This window comes from Staurois parvus, unplaced genomic scaffold (assembly GCF_062004578.1).
Source record: "Staurois parvus isolate SC_StPar_1 unplaced genomic scaffold, SC_StPar_1.0 ptg000122l, whole genome shotgun sequence".
NCBI lineage: Eukaryota > Metazoa > Chordata > Amphibia > Anura > Ranidae > Staurois > Staurois parvus.
Window position 1 is genome coordinate 7624400 of NW_028317918.1, and position 12923 is coordinate 7637322.

A 12923-nucleotide genomic window follows, 5' to 3' on the forward strand; every position below is an offset into this window, starting at 1 on the left:
GTTAGACACACTGTTGTACTAGAGAACGCCCTGTCCACCGTAGGCACATTTGGGTGAACTGAGACTTGACATCGTAGCCTGCATTTCGGCTTCTGGACCCACGTGTTGCCCCTTTGCTTGATCTTGCACGTACTGCATTTTAATCTATATGACCATATTTTTGGCTTACACAAAATGATGTGCACTATTTTATCCAAAACTATTCACCTTAGCGTCCCCGTTACTACCTACCCATTTCCCTCCCTCCCCCTCCCCCCTTTTTTTTTTTTTTTTTGTCTCTTCTACCCCTCATCCCCCCACTACCTCACTTTATATCTTCATCTTCTCCATTTATTCTTCTTTCTGACTTTTCTTTTTCTTACACCTTTTTACATGTCTTCATTGTTCATATATTCTATACGAATATTGCATTTAATCTCCCATATAGGCATGACTGATTTCACATGGCTCACACGTCCCTGCAATAGACGCACATATCATATCATATAAATTATCCTGTGCTAGCACTACCCAACACATCGCACCCCCTTAACTTAAGGGCTCACAAATACATTGTTAAGCATTACACCCACTTCGATTTATCTATTATGCTTTTGGTATATACTGGTTTGCTATATACATGTGCAATAAGGATATATTTCATACCAATGTGTATTCTGGTTTAAACCCATGGCCCGTCTGCGTAACGGGATGCTGCATGTGGTGTCCATGTTCGGACTGTGATCTGTTTTTGTATGTACACTGTATACCCTGCTTTTCGTCTAATAAAAATATTTTTGGAAAACAGAAATCACAGCAGGGAAGAGGGCGGGAGGATTGGAAGGAAGGACTCCTCTTCTGAATGTACTGGCTTACAGTTGCCACCGCTGAACTCAGAGCAGGGTGGGAGGAATGGAAGGACAGACTCCTCTTCTGAATGTACTGGCTTGCCGCCGCTGAACTCGGAGGAGGATGGGAGGCATAAAAGGTTTCCACTGGGGGTGGGAGCTGCCCAACTCTTCCTGGTAAAAAGCAGTGACCTGCATGAAAGGTTGGCTCCCTATCCACGCTCTCCTGAAGACCTGTAGATGCAACAAAAGAGGTTGTCTCACCTGTCAGTCCATTACCCATGGCAGATCACAGTTTTTGGACTCCCAGGGCAACAGCTACCACATTCGTCAGTTTATAACGTGTGCAACTGACCACGTTCTGGGGACTATAAGTCATACTTGTTAAATAATGCTATGGATTTCAAGATCATCACTGAGACCATTCGGGGTCATAGAACCTAATTTGTAGATCCAGAACGTCTCTCTCTTACATAAATGGGCTAGTCTTTCATTGTCAGTAAATGTATCCTTTGGAATATGTTTGATTGCTAAGACCTCAAGAAGACTGAAATTATTTTGATGGGATTGCAAAAAGTGCCTGGGGACACTATGCTTATCTCATCCATCTCTTATAAGTCTTCTATGCTCCCCTATGCGTTTGCGTAGAAAGCGTGTGGTTCATCCTACATTTAGGAGCTTACACGGGCATGTGAGGACATATATGACGTGGTCAGTTGCACACGTTTTAAACTGACGAATGTGGTAGCTGTTTCCCTGGGAGTCCAAAAACTGTGATCTGTCATGGGTGATGGACTGACAGGTGAGACAACCTCTTTTGTTGCATCTGTAGATACCAGTTCTGTCGTCAAATGTAGGAAGGGGGCCGTTATCTTTGTAGGTGTCACTCAGTCCGTATTAGGACAGCGGTCCCCCATTTAGCGATGCCTGCCTTAGGCCTTGTTTATTGTGGTTAGGGGCAGCAAAAACGCAGCTGAACTTCTGCCAAACGTCCCCCCCCCTCCCTCTTGCTACAATAGGAAATAGAGTTACAACAGGCTGTGAGGGGGCATTGCATTGCTTCCTCACTGCCTGTCAGTAGCCAATGGAGCAGAATCTGAATGTGGACGAGGCTCCACAGGCAAGGGAGATTTATACGCATCTAAATCTACCCTTACTATCTTTTTTATACAAATTTTTGGCCTCATGAACACTGCTGCTCATAAACGTTAGTTCAAGAGCTTTTGGCGTTTTTTTGCAAACACCCCTGAACTCAACTCAATAAAAGCCTATATGTCCATGCACACATAGACTATTATCAGAGTTTAACAGAAGCAGAGTTCAGGGCTAGTTAAATGTCCCTCTCCTGGACACAGAAGAATCGCGTTCAAGAAAGGAACGTTTTGGCCAAAAACAGTAAACGTGACAAAAACGTGTCTAAATGTGCCAAAGCGCTAGCAGTTGGGCATTTATTAATTTCAATGACATGTACTCTGGCCAATGAAATGAATAAACGTCCAAGAGCTAAATGAGTCTAAATGTGAGTAAACGCAGATAAACGCAGTACCGTGTTTACATGCATTTTTGCCACGTTTAGTAGAAAAACATTTCAGTGTACAGTTGTGTTCAAAATAATAGCAGTCAGACATCACTAACCTGATCAATCACTGTTTTTGGTAGAAATGATATTTCTACATGGCAAATAATTTACTAGCAGGTGTAGTAGAGTAAAAGAAATCCAACAGACCCAACAGTCATGACATGCATGCTGCTGATTCTGTGTAATTGAATCACTAATTGAAAGGGGCATGTTCAAAATAATAGCAGTGTGGAGTTTTATTAGTGAGGTCATTCATTGTTTGAAAAACAGGTGGCAATTATTGCCCTTATTTAAGGAAAGAAGGCAGTAAATGTTGTACATGCTGGTTACAGTGCATTTCTCTCTGAAATTCTGAGGAAAATGGGTCGTTCCAGACATTGTTCAGAAGAACAGTGTACCTTGATTACAAAGTTGACTGGAGAGGGGAAAACATATAAAGAAGTGCAGAAAATGATAGGCTGCTCAGCTAAAATGATCGCAAATGCTTTAAAATGGCAACCAAAACCTGAAAGACGTGGAAGAAAGCGAAAAAAACTACCATTTGAATGGATAGAAGAATAGCCAAAATGGCAAGGACTCAGCCAACAATCAGCTCCAGGAAGATCAAAGGTCTAAAGTTACCTGTGAGTACTGTTACAATTAGAAGATGCCTATGTGAAGCCAAGCTATCGGCAAGAAGCCCCTGCAAAGTCCACTGTTGAAAAAAAGACGTGCTGAAGAGGTTACAATTTGCCAAAGAGCACACTGACTGGCCTAAAGAGAAATGGCGCAACATTTTGTGGACTGATGAAAGTAAGATTGTTCTTTTTGGGTCTAGTGGCCGGAGGCAGTTTGTCAGAGAACCCCCAAACACTGAATTCAAGCCACAGTACACTGTGAAGACAGTGAAGCATGGTTGTGCAAGCACCATGATATAGGGATGTTTCTCATACTACGGTGTTGGGCCTATTTATCGCATACCAGGGATCATGGATCAGTTCCAATACATCAGAATACTTGAAGAGGTCATGCTTCCTTATGCTGAAGAGGAAATGCCCTTAAAATGGGTGTTCCAACAAGACAACGACCCCAAACACACCAGTAAACGTGCAAAATCTTGGTTCCAGACCAACAAGATTGACGTTATGGAGTGGCCAGCCCAATCCCCGGATCTTAATCCAATAAAAAAACTTGTGGGGTGACATCAAAAATGCAGTTTCTGAGGCAAAACCAAGAAATTGAGAAGAACTGTGGAATGTAGTCCAATCATCCTGGGCTGGAATATCTGTTCACAGGTGCCTGACGTTGGTTAACCCCATGCAACACAGATGTACAGCAGTTCTCAGAAACAGTGCTTATACAACTAAATATTCATTAAGTGATTCAAAGGAAAGCAAAATCTTCAAACATTTTTCAGTTTATATAGTGAATGTTTGAGTTTGTAAAGAAGAATACAAACACTGCTATTTTTTTGAACAGTCTAATATTCAGTTTTCTTCAATTTTTTTAGAGAAACAACACAAATGTGATCTATTTTTCTTCATGTTTTAATTTGGAATAGAATGTGTAGTGTTCCCAATGCATTTGTGTGTATGGAAATAAAAGCTATTAGAACGATTTTGAGCTTTATTCACTTTTTTCAACACACTGCTATTATTTTGAACACAACTGTACATGGAGCCTTTTTTGCACAGGTACTTTTTTTTTAGGGGTGGGGGGGGACTTTGGAGAGACATTAGGGTTCTAAACAGACCTCTAGTGTCTCTTTTTTGAAACAGAGAAGGGGACTGAAGACAGTCCCATTTTCTGCAGCCTGAAGATGAACGAGATAGAAGTTTACCAGCTCCTCCAATCTCCATGCTACCAGTGATGTGTAAGCGGCTGCAGCCGGCAGGAGGAGGAAGAGCAGGTTAGCAGCATCAGGGAGAGGGCGCCTGGGCATCAGAAAGGTGGGGAGCAGTGAAGGAGGATCAGAACGGGGGGGGGGCGATCTATTTCGGCCGTTCGATCCCTCTGTGTCTGCCCTGCCACACCCAAAGTCATCAGCAGGGCAGAGGAGGGAAGCCAGCATCTACAGGGCAACCACAGGGGATTGGGGTATCAGTGCTGTCTAAGGTGTGTTGTCTGAGATGTGTGATGCCATCTCAGAGCTGCATGAAGGAAGCCCATAGAAGTGGATGCAGATGCAGCGGCTGCACTAACACAGCTGCATGGCAAAATCTGACATGTAGGCAGGAGCGGATGCTCGGATCTAAATGCGCAATGTCTGCATTCAGATCCATGCCTCCACTCCTGTTCGCTGCGTCTGCATCCACTTCTATGGGCTGCCTGCATGCAGTTCTGAGGTGGATTCACATGCAGCAGACAGCAGCTAAGATTGGATTGGAGGATGGGTCTGATCACCCGTCTGAATGAGCCCGTCATCTCAAGACTGGCTAGACAGTAACATCAATTTTTTGGTGGGTAGGCAAAACAACTCTTATGTATGTAATTCATCTGTGTATTTGGCTGAATCAGATTAACCAGGTTTAGTCAATAATATAGAGCCAAATGTGTTTGTGGCGAGACAAATAGTTTGTTACTCATAGTTGGGAAAACTAACTTATGTGAGGAGAAGATCCCCTTCAACTGTAGTTTGACAATGAAGGTATAAAGAATTGCCATTTTCCCTATATCCTCATAGGTGCCTTTTTTCCTGACTTAGACTGAATAAGATACTACTGCATTTTTGAAGGAATACTACCTATATAAGGTACAGTATATCAGTATATAAATCAGATGGAGTGTCAATAGCCTAGGATTTCCAGACTGGGAGTGTTTTTGAAAGACAAAAAAATTCTCTTTGCATGTTTCCAAATGGAGATAGCCAGTTTGTGAATTGGCGATTGCTTTCAGTTATCCACTAATCTAGGCGACTAACACCACTAACACTAAAGAAAAAAGTCTGACAGAAATTATGAAGAAAATGCATTTAATCAGTTGGTAACCTTTGAGGGTTAAAGAACATTAATTTAATTGGAAACATCCCTGACTTTATCTTGAAAAATATATTAGCGCTCAACACTGTGTGATAGAACCAGATTTGAATGAATTCTCACAAAGGCAAAAACAATTTAATGCTGTGAGATTTTTTCCCGCATTTCCTTTAATGACCATGAAATTATTTTATTCAAGCCAATTTCCCAATTGGCCCAGTGTCAGCAATAATTACATGTTAATTAAACAATACTGTAATTCTCTAACATGTATAGTATTGAGAAAAAAGGACCTTTTTGCCCTTACCTTTTAAATTCAGGTTAGTGTCTTTTAAAGTGCGGAACAACCATGAGATGTATAGTTCATTTTATCATCACTAATGCACAGGTAATTATGCTGACAGTCATTAACCAGCTATTCTTTCTCCTTTTAGTAGTCAAATTACTCTTCGTATCCCTACTGACAGTGACCCACGCTAGTGTAATGCTGGCTATACAAGTATAGAATTTTGTTTGAAATTTTTTTTTTGTAATAATGTTTGTTCGATTTCTAATCATTAGTTGGGTCAAATCAACGTTAGGTTTTGACCACAGTGATGAGAAAAATCGAAGGATCAGGATTTTTCCAATGAACACATTTTTGGACATTGTTTGTGGTTTTCATTCAGGAATTACATTTATTTGAAAATTGAATGCTAAAAGAAAGTGATATTCTTTAATGACATTCATCCTTTGAATGTACAAAGAATTTTCATATGAATGTTTGTACGAATATTTTCATCTGTAAATCTACTAGTGTATGGCCAGCATTACCCAAGTTGTAATTTTGGGACTTAATAACACATAAGTTACAAGGAGAACTGGCAAACTGTGTTAATTATTCACATGTTTATTCAATAAAACAATGTGCAACATGCTGCTAACCATATCAACAATTTCACTTTCCCTGGTATGACTGAGAAACTGAAATCTGTTTTTTGCTTCATATTTGCTGTACTTTTAACATCATCACAAGCATTAATATGCCTTATTTTAAAAATGCATTTGATACAAAAAAATTATCACTTTTAAAGTAAATAATTTCAAGTATGGGTATCTCCCCCTTCCTTTAGATTGTAAGCTCCACAAGCAGGGCCCTCCTATTCCTTCTGTACTGAAAGTATTGTAATTGTACTGTCTCCCTTATATTGTAAAGCGCTGCGCAAACTGTTGGCGCTATATAAATCCTGTATAATAATAATATTATACATAGTTAAATTGGTCTAGCTTGGACCAACATAACTACGTATATACCATACCTAGCTGATGCCCCTGGATGCTGGAAATCACTTAAAGCGAACTAAACGAACTCTTAATTAAATTATCTTAAATTAAGCAAATTCTTAATCAACATTAAAGCAGAGTTCAACCCAGTGGGAGCTCCACTTATCTGTCTCCTCCCCCTCTCCACTGATACATTTGGCACCTTTTTTGGGGGGAGTGGGTACCTGGTTTTGACAGGTATTCGCTCTCACTTCTGGCTCAGTTCGCCATGGAAGTTCGGCCCCCCCTCCATCCCCCCCACAGCCCTCTAGGATACTTCACGGATCCCAGAAGACTGCAGCCCATTTACAATGCACAGCGCGGTTCGTGCATGTGCAGTAGGAAACCAGCTGTGAAGCCACAACACTTCACTGCCTGTTTCCCTTAGTCAAGATGGCACCATCACCTAATAGCAGATTAAAGAATTGACTGGGGGTGAGGACACTGCTTGATCCCTGGACAGGTGAGTGCTCTAATATTAAAAGTCAGCAGCTACATTATTTATAGCTGCTGACTTGTTTTTTTTTTGGGGGGGGGAGCAGAACTCCTCTTTAAGTATTTGTAATCATTATGCTGCAGGCATTAGTATATAGATAAGAAGGAATATCAGATGAGTGCTAGAACAGTATAGGCCTCAGTGCAAGAAATCGTGAAGGGCACCCCTGACCCACTGGTCCTGGGGCCCGTCCCATTGATCTTGTAGTCCTTTATACCTGCAGTGGCATCCTTTCTTGTGGTCTTGGGACCCCAACTCCCCCCCCGCCCGGTGGTGAAATACAAAGGTCTGGTCGTAGATATGACATTTGCAACCTGGTAACTCCGCCACTGTCTCACCTCCAATGATTGCATACACAGAGCTCACCTCCACCAATCAGGCACAAACAGGGCTCACACCTTCACCAATTGCACACATGCACAGGGCTCACCTTCAACGGCTGCACACACGCAGGGCTCACCTCCACCGGTCTCACACACACAGGACTCACCTCCACTGATCAAGCACACAGGACTTGCCTCCACCAATCACACACACAGGACTCGCCTCCACCAATCACACACACAGGACTCGCCTCCACCAATCACACACACAGGACTCGCCTCCACCAATCACGCACACAGGATTCGCCTCCACCGATCCCGCACACAGGACTCGCCTCCACCGATCACGCACACAGGACTCAACTCCACCGATCACGCACACAGGACTCACCTCCACCGATCACGCACACAGGACTCACCTCCACCGATCACGCACACAGGACTCACCTCCACCGATCACGCACACAGGACTCACCTCCACCGATCACGCACACAGGACTCACCTCCACCGATCACGCACACAGGACTCACCTCAAACGATCACGCACACAGAACTCACTTCCACCAATCACGCACACAGGACTCGCCTCCACCGATCACGCACACAGGACTGACCTCCAACGATCACGCACACAGGACTCACTTCCACCAATCACAAGCACGGGACTCGCCTCCACCGATCACGCACACAGGACTCACCTCCACCGATCACGCACACAGGACTCACCTCCACCGATCACGCACACAGGACTCACCTCCACCGATCACGCACACAGGACTCACCTCCACCGATCACGCACACAGGACTCACCTCCACCGATCACGCACACAGGACTAACCTCCACCGATCACGCACACAGGACTAACCTCCACCGATCACGCATACAAAGACTCACCTCCACCGATCATGCACACAGGACTCGCCTCCACCGATCACACACACACAGGACTTGCTTCCACGGGTTGAACACATACAGGGCTCACCTCCACCGATCTCAAACACAAACAGGACTCACCTCCATCGAATGCACACACAGGATTCACCTCCACTGATCACACAGGGCTCACCTCTACCGATCACATACACAGGACTCATCTCCACCGATCGCACACACACAAGGCTTACCTCCACCGATCGCACACACAGGACTCACCTTCACCCATCACACACACAGGGCTGACCTCCACCAATCACTTCCCGCAGGCAGACGGGAGAACCCAACACTCTCACAAGGATAAAGGAAATCAAAGCCAATCCTGAGATCTGCATCCCTAGTCACAACACAAACATGTTTCACTCCCTACAGAGTAGACACCACACAACATCCATGCAACACATCCACTGCAGAGGTGCTTGCCCGGCTCACCACCGGAAACACCAAAGAATAAAGTGCATGGCTGCACACTCCATAGGACACCAATATTTTATTAATCCATGTCATGCTTTATGTTATGAATAAGCGCTGTTTTTCGTGAAATGGGTTACATCTTGCTCAACTGTAGTCTATGCTCTTAGTGCTATGATGTTTTTACTTTGTTTTTGACATGGATTAATAAAATACTGGCCTTCTATGGAGTGTGTGGCCATCCACTTCATTACTTGATGTTTCAATCCTTGCTGCATTCCATGACAAAAGGTTGCAATTGCAATGAAGCTATTGCTGGCCACATCGTCACAGTGCAATGTTGTATCTACATCACCAATGCAGAAAAACTCAGGAACACCAATGCTGATAATGCTGGATAGCATGCAATTCCGATGCAAATACTCACATGTCAGCATGTTTACAATTAATCCATTGCAGGAATATACATATCGGAAGAATACGGACCCTCCAACGTGATGCATGCGCAGTGAGGCGCTTTGTTCTGTGACCCCAAACATGGCACAATGTAGCAACTGAAGTTCCCAAGTGATGACAAAGGATGGGATGAAGTGCAGGTATGAAGGGGTGGGGGGGAGGGGGTCCCTGCACAGGGTGCAGAGTCTGCTCACCATGAAGAGCTTCAAGCTTGTTTCTGGGGGAGGAGCAGTGGGGGAGAGGAGCTAGCTGATGTCGGAGGGTACTGTGTCCGGTAGATCAGGGACAGAAGGGGGCTCTTAAAAGGCTGAATGTGCTGTACACCGTTCTCAGTAATCCTACTTGGCAATTACCGGTGGGGTTGTCACTGATGCCGAGACCATTTACAGCGGCAGCAGGACCTTTCCTCGTACTGTGGTGGAACGCCAGGGTCCAGTCACAAGTGCAAACTTTGCGACCCTGGTAGTGGCGCCACTGAAGTATAATATATCTAGACATACACACATATAATAGTTCCAAAGGTAGTCACGGCACTCTATGTTTGAGATAAATGCCCTGGTGCTCACACACAAAGAAATCCATATATATCCAACTACCGACTACAGAAGATCGGCTGCTAAGCATGGGCACCATTCGCACAAAGCTTTACATTTGAATTAATGCAAAGTGTTCTCTGGATAAGGTGGAGAGGAAGAGCAGCAAAATCACCCTTTCCCCCTTGTCCAATCAGAGAGTGCTTTGCATTCTCTGATTGGAACTTGTGCTAAGTGACCAATCTCTAGTGTTAATAATGCATCAGACTGACAGCTCAGCGGGGACCCACAAAAAAAGTGGAGATCAATGGAGTAGCAGTATCTCCTTCAGTGATTTCCAGATCCCAGGGGCATTGTCCAGGTATGATATGTATATAGTTACACTGGTCAAAGCTGGACCAACTTAACTATGTATAAAATATTCATACCTGGGATTCGTCAACTACTTTGCTTGCAGTAGGAAAAACACATTTAGACCAGAACCTATCACCCTAAAATCTTGTGATAATGCCTTTCTAGTGGAGGTCTTCTTCTTTGCATCCCCATTCATTCCTATAAGTAATTCACACTCATGATAGCCTCCATAAGAATGGATGGGGTTGCTGCTTGCAGCGCATGAAGAGAACATATTCACTGAGCGAGCAAGGCCACACATTGAAGTTTGCTTGATCAACTTTGAACCTGAACTCAGGGGGAAATTGATAAAAGGACAACTGTATTTATGGTACAGTTGTCCCTAAAACACCTTAGGAAGTGTCAGGAAATCTCGGCAAAATAGGGAAAAGGGTTTTTTTTTTTTCACAGAACCAAGTATCCCCATTAAAAGATGTCACCAAAATAGGAAATCAGGGGAAAAGTAAATATATTAGATTCTCCCTCACTTTCAGTTTTGGTAATAATGATCACCAGGACAAATAGAGGGGCGAATCTTCCCAGCAGAGCCACAGATAGCAATAAAAACCTGGCAAATGGTCTAACCTTTCCCACTCAATCCAAAACAATAAGAAAAAAAAATGTTGGCTTTAGATATACTTCACACAGTGCTATCTACAGAAGGGCATTTAAAAATACTATTGCCCATATATCACCAATTATTTATTAATTTTTGCAGGTACTTATATAGCTCTGTCAGTTTACACTGCGCTTTACATATATATAGTACATTCAAATCAGTCTCTAACCTTCAAGGGGTATACAATCTAAGGTCCCTAACTCACATTCATACATACATACATATACTAGGGCCAATTTTAGAAAGGATCCAGTTAGCCTGCCAGCATGTCTTTGGAGTGTGGGAGGAAACCGGAGTACCCGGAGGAAACCAGGAAGCAGGCACAGGGAGAACATGCAAACTCCAGGCAAGTGGTGCCGCTGTTGGGATTCAAACCAATGACCCTAGTACTGCCAGGTGGAAGTGCTAACCATTTAGCCACTGTACTGCCCAAATTATACAGTCACGCTTAGTAAAGTTTTATAACTAAGCCCCAATTGTGCTATCTTTAGGTAACAACCATGAAGTCATTTGAAGGATAAAATCTTGTCTCATGAAATCTGCCAAACTGATTGTTCACCATGAAAACTGATGCTTTTATTTTTAAACCAATCTTGTCAGGGAAATAGATATATTGAACTGCTTCTGTAATTTTCCATTGAACTAACCATCTCTTTGAATATCTACACTGCCACTGTAACATAAATCATACAATAGGCATGTGCATTTCTTTAACCTGTTTCAATAATACCTGGTATGGTCATTTGTTAATTTGCAATTTTCTCTGGCAGAGAAAAAAGTGACTGCTTATAGATTGAAGAAAATCGTAAAACACTGCCTATGCTTAAGGAGCAATACGTTAAAATAATACTGTATGAGATAACTCTATAAAAAGGTGGATCTGTGGGGATGGAAATGTTCATGGTATTCCTTATTATTATTACCAGTGAAGGAAAATACTGAAGTCTAGATGTGTTTGTCCGTTTCATAAATGCGTATGCTATGGTGTCAAAAGGTAATTTTTATACACATGGGGGATGATTTACTAAAACTGGAGAGTGCAAAATAGGGTGCAGCTGTGCATGGTCACCAATTAGCATCTAATGGGGGCCATAGATGGGTCGAAAATCGGCCGATTTTCGGATCGTCGGTGGACTATTTGTTCGGCCTTTTTTCGGTATTTTGGCAGATTTTTTTTATCGGTAAAGTTGGAAAAAAATCGGCCGATTTTGCCGATCGCCCGATTTTCGCGGCAATGATGGGCAAATCGGCCAATTTTTTACCGATAAAAAAATCTGCGCATGAGCAGTGACCTGCAAGAGGAAGACAAAAAGAAGAAAAAGAAGAAGAGGATGAAGAAGAAGAAGAGAAGGAAGAGGATGAAGAAGAGGAAGAAGAAAAAGAGGATGAAGAAGAGGATGAAGAAGAGGATGATGATGAAGAGGAAGAAGAAGAGGATGAAGATGAAGAAGAGGAAGAAGAAGAGAAGGACGATGATGAAGAAGAAGAAGAAGAAGAAGAGGATGAAGAAGAATAAGAAGAGGAGGATGATGAAGAAGAAGAGGATGAAGATGAAGAAGAGGAAGAAGAAGAGAAGGACGATGATGAAGAAGAAGAAGAAGAAGAAGAAGAGGATGAAGAAGAATAAGAAGAGGAGGATGATGATGAAGGAGAAGAAGAGGATGAAGAAGAGGATGAAGAAGAAGAAGCGGATGATGATGAAGGAGAAGAAGAAGAGGATGATGATGAAGAAGAAGAGGATGAAGAAGAGGAAGAAGAAGAGGATGAAGAAGAAGAATAAGAGGTGGAAGAAAAGGATGAAGAAGAAGAGGATGAAGAAGAAGAAGAGGATGAAGAAGAAGAAGAGGAAGAAGTAGAGGAAGAAGAAGAAGAGGATGAAAAATAAGAGGAATTCCAGTCCAGCAAAAATTTCCCTGCAGAGAGCTCTACTATTTCTTTGACAGTTCCTTGACATTTACAGCGGTTGCAACATTGTATCTATTTGTTTCCGCATAAAAACATCTGTATCCTAAATGGATACAAATAGATACATTGTTGCAACCGCTGTAAATGTCAAAGAACTGTCAAAGAAATAGCGGAGCTCTCTGCAGGGACA

The 12923-nt window shown here is 42.8% G+C and overlaps 1 protein-coding gene across 1 annotated transcript in view; it reads right to left on the reverse strand.

The window, feature by feature from the left end:
- SCLT1 (sodium channel and clathrin linker 1) overlaps positions 1-12923 on the reverse strand; it is a 295900-nt gene that overhangs the window by 174097 nt on the left and 108880 nt on the right. The gene's annotated exons all lie outside the window — the stretch shown is intronic.